This window comes from Sceloporus undulatus, chromosome 5, assembly GCF_019175285.1.
Source record: "Sceloporus undulatus isolate JIND9_A2432 ecotype Alabama chromosome 5, SceUnd_v1.1, whole genome shotgun sequence".
Lineage (NCBI taxonomy): Eukaryota > Metazoa > Chordata > Lepidosauria > Squamata > Phrynosomatidae > Sceloporus > Sceloporus undulatus.
In genome coordinates, this window is record NC_056526.1 from 188,756,403 (window position 1) to 188,761,192 (window position 4,790).

Consider the following 4,790-nt stretch of genomic DNA (forward strand, 5'->3'; position numbering starts at 1 on the left):
TTAATCTAGCCTGCTTGCTTCAGACCAAAGATGGATGAAGAGCAGAGCAGAGCAGAGGGTGAGTCCTGGCTCCACAACAGCTAGGAGGAAAGGAGGGAACCTAACTAAGTACATGCAAATATGCACACGCTCAAAAAGTTTTTGCAAGTAGCACCAATTAAGAGTAATTGTAGCAAGCTCAGAGGCAGTGTGGTGTAGTAGTTGGACCATGACTCTGGAGACCAGGTTTCGAATCCCCGCTCACCCATGGAACGTCACTGGGTGACCTTGGGCTAGTCACATTCTCTCAGCCTCAGAAGATGGCAATGGCAACACAGACACCCCCAAGAAATTTGCTAAGAAAACCCCATGGTCTTAGGGTCACCCTAAGTCAGAAATGGCTTGAAGGCACACAACAACCGCAACAAGCTGCTCTACTGGGTAAGAAGATTTGCATCTTGTCCTTTCCTCTTGCTTGGAGTTAAACCTGCCAAAACTGGAGAGTTTGCATCCTCGTGGTGTAGTGGTTTGAGTGGTGCACTACGACTTTGGAGATCAGGGTTTAATTCCCCGCTTGAGCATAAAAACCCACTGGGTGACCTTGGGCAAGTCACACTCTCTCAGCCTCAGAGAATGGCAATGGCAACACACACACGAGGAAGGCCCTGTGATAGGTTTGCCTTAGGGTCACCATAAGTTGGAAATGATTTGAAGGTGCACAACAATAACAACAACAACAAACTGGTCTATTAGTTAAGGTGGAGATTTGCACCCAGCACTTTTCTCTTGCAGAGTCCACCAAAGCTGGAGAGTTTGCACCTTTGCAGTGTTGTGTATTGCACTACAACTTTGGAGATCAGGGTTCAGTTCCCCACTTGAACATAAAAACCCACTGGGTGACCTTGGGCAAATCACACTCTCTCAGCCTCAGAGGATGGCAATGGCAAACCCTCTCTGAAGAAACTTGCCAAGAGTATCCTATAGCCTTTGAGTTGCCATAAGTCAAAAATTACTTGGAGGCACACAACAATTCTCATCTGGAGGTGACCCACAAAACTGGTGACTCAGGCTTTGAGATCTGGTCATCCTACTTAAAATGCTTGGTTTTGTGCAAAGGAACATTCTGGTTTGATGATGCATGACTTAGTTCATATCTTGCTACTTTTGGGGGCTGTTATTTAATTATGCTTTTGAGATTACCTGAAGAAATAGGTAAATTTCAAGAGTCATAACAGACAATTTGTCTCTGAGATGTGTCAAAGAGAACAAAGAATCTGGATAAATACGGCCCTGAAGCTTATCGTTCCAAAACATCAAAATCTTCTCTTGCCCTTATATAGGTCAGTTTCATAATAGCAAAAAATCCCGAATCTTAGAAAACAAAACAGAGCAAATCTAATTTAAATTTAATAGCCTTTTCCTAGTACAAAGCAATGGAAATGTCTTGCCGTCATCAAGTGGCTAGCAAGCAGGAGGAGATTAGCAATTTTAATAGCATCTTTTAATGAATCAAAAAACACCCTAATAGTTGACCGGTGAGCTGTATCAACTCAATGTAAGATAAAATACAATTCCAATAAAGTTTAAATTTCACATAGCATTAAAAAGGCTATACAGTGGGTCCTTGGTATCCATTGAGGATTGGTACCCAGACCCCCATGGATACCAAAATCCATGGATGTTCAAATCCTATTGTATATAGTGGCACAGTAAAATGGTGTCCCTTATATAAAATAGCAAAACCAAGGTTTGCTTTTTTGGAATTTTTTTCTTTTGAGAATGTTTTCAAGCCGTCGATGGTTGAATCCATGGATAAAGATACAGAGGGCCAACTATATTCAGCACCCTGTCTATTAATATCCAACCTCTATTATATTCGATGATTAAGAATATCTTAATCTTATCTGGTGTGAGGCATCACTCATGCACAGTTTTGTTCTATTTCTTTCAAATTAGCGTGCCTTCTGTGCTGCTCTCCTTGTCAACAACCCACAAATATCTCTTGGGAAATATGCCCTTAGAGCTAAGGATGTTATCTTTTCATAGCAATTAGCTATTAATAGTGGCATACTGGGTTTGAGCGTTGGACTACAACTCTGGAGATCAGGGTTCAGTTCTTCGCTCAGCCATGGAAACCCACTGGGTCACCTTGGGTGAATCACATCCTCTCAGCCCCAGAAAACCCCATGGTATATTCACCTTACGGTCGGCATAAGTCAGAAACAATTCCCAACAAGAAAGTTTTTACCATTACAAAACCCCAATCTTAGCACCTTGTTGTATGACTTGACTTTTCAAGGGGCAAAAAAAAAGAGAAAGAAATCCAAGAAAATAAGGAAATGGCCTAATTTCTGTTAATTCCATTAAGAAGCATTCGGTGCCTGCAAAATTAATGGGGGGGAAACAAGAAAAATATTATCCATTATATTGATATTATCCAGTCCTTATGTCTACCATACAAAGAGCAGGTCTGGACACAGAAGACGGAGGAGTGAAGATAGGAGGAAGGAACATGGACAATCTTAGACATGCCAGGGACACCATACTACTAGCGGAAAACACCACAGACCTAGAGAGAAAGACTGCAGGCAAGATGACTGGACTCTGGCCATTGTGAGTATGAATCTGCAAGAACTTAGAAGAATAGTGGAGGATAAGGAGTCTTGAAGGTATCTTATCCACAAGGTTGCCATGAGATGGGATCAACTCAAAGGTGGTGAACAACAGAAACACTGACATGTCTTGATACAGATATATTTACCCTTGTTAACCCACTTAATAAAATGTAGTACATCAGTCATTAAGTTTTCAAAAATAGGAAATAGTTACGCCCTTATTAACATGCAAAGTAATGCCATGCCTTGTAATGCATTCATTCCAAGCTCTGGATTTTCCTCACCTTACCTCAAGGCATGGGCAAATCTGGTGTTACCACAATTGCCCAGTGTCCATTTTGGCCTTCCAATATTGCCACCTCCAGACCCAGAGATCACCTAATCATCATACCACATCATTTAATGCAGAAAGTGTTGACCCAGTCGTTCTTTCAAGAGCCTCCTGTACGTTTCCATCAACAGCTCAGCTTCTCCAACTATGGCACTCCTCTCTGTCAAAGGCAAAGATGAAAAAGTCTTTTGTGTCCAGGCATCATATGACTCCAACCCTTGCTTGACTATCCACAAGTTTGAGGAGGGGGAATTATTTTGGTACCCTCTGAAAAATCTAGCCCATCAAAGTTTCCATCCTTGCAAAACAATCCCACTTCTGTGCAAAATAAACTGAAAGTCATAAACTTCAAGGACGCACGGTTCCATGTAAAGTCCCTCTACGACAAATTGGTTTACATGGCATTTTATGCATCAAAGCTATGATGGGCCAGTATGGTTCCTACAGCCCAAAGCACTTTTCATGTATACAAGTCATCTGCGTTGACAAGAACAAAGGAAAGAGGAAGCCCTATATTGGCTTAAGTGTGCATTTCTCCTATAAATGAAGAATGCAGCTATTGAAGAGTTGAGGCTGAACAGCCCCCTCCTGGTTTGCAAATAGGTCTTTCATTACGGGAAATAGCTATGGGGGGAAACTCTCATCTGCAGACAGAAATTGAAAGAGTAGCACCCCCATAGATAAAGCAAAATATAATTAACTGGCAAGTCTCTGTTACCTACAATGTTGGAAGATGTTCTATGGACCGACAAGTGTTACCCAAAATGGCAGGGTGCCAGGAGAGTACCCACAATTATATTCATTGGGGGATTTAATTTAGTTCAATAGGAAGCAGCAAAAGGGCTCAAGTAATTCTTAAAAGTTGGGATGTTAGCCTATGTATAACGGTTCCAAATCCAAGAAGTCCAGAGGCAGGTTCCAAATTAGTTCAGTTTATTTATACCAGCCGGGGGGAAATCAACTTGGACACAAGACATGCGTTCATAAATGCTGTGAAAGCTCTTTGAGAGGTTGATATGAGCCTAGTTGGAACATGCTCCAATATGCTCTACCCTGTTATTCTCAGAGTGCGGGGCAGATTGTGTAGGGAGAAGCGTTCCCGCAAGTAACCCGGGCCCAAGCCATGTAGGGCTTTAAAGGTGATGACCAACACCTTGTATTGTGCCCGGAAGCTGACTGGGAGCCAGTGAAGAGACTTTAAAATAGGTGTTATATGGTCAAACCTAGATGAACCGGTGACCAACCTGGCAGCCGCATTTTGAACCAATTGAAACTTCCAAACTTGATACAAGGGTAGCCCCATGTAGAGCGCATTACAGAAATCAAGGCGAGAGATTACCAGTGCAAGTACCACTGCTTCCAGGTCCTTTTTGTCCAGGTAAGGACGCAGTTGGCGTATCAACCGAAGTTGAATGGTACATTGAAATCACTCCTTTCATTTGTCCATTGTGCTGAAATTAAGGAGGGGAACCCTTTCGGCATTTGCACTGTGCTTCTTAGTCATGCTCAGAATGGAGGACATTTTGGAATTTCTCCTGGACAGAAGGTTCAAATGTAGGGCATACCCTGGAAAAGAAGGACGTCTGCTCACCCTGCACCATACGGACCCTGGCAGCTCCCAGTGCCTATTACCTCCCCATTAGATATCTGTTCAGTGCTCAGCTCCATGCAGACAAACATCCCTTCCATGCAGCAACATTAAAGGCATGACGTAACCCATCACCCAGTAATAGAATGTAAAGCAGGTGCACCATCTGGGCTGCGGCCCAAGGGACTCCCTGCTGCCCCGGAGGACGCCGCTGCCTTTTCCACCTGGCAGCGGCCCTGGTGAGGACTCTTTGTTTGCCGCCGCGACGGCGTCTTTA

At 43.3% G+C, this 4,790-nt stretch overlaps 1 protein-coding gene across 4 annotated transcripts in view; it reads right to left on the reverse strand.

The window, feature by feature from the left end:
• Positions 1-4,790, reverse strand: part of SLC4A11 (solute carrier family 4 member 11) — a 207,046-nt gene that overhangs the window by 175,725 nt on the left and 26,531 nt on the right. The window contains exon 1 of one of the 4 annotated variants that reach the window (XM_042470070.1): positions 2,884-2,958. The exons of the other annotated variants lie outside the window; for them this stretch is intronic. The gene's annotated coding sequence lies outside the window, so the exon portion shown is untranslated. Of the gene's footprint in view, positions 1-2,883; positions 2,959-4,790 lie in introns of those variants that run through there. 4 annotated transcript variants of the gene reach the window in all.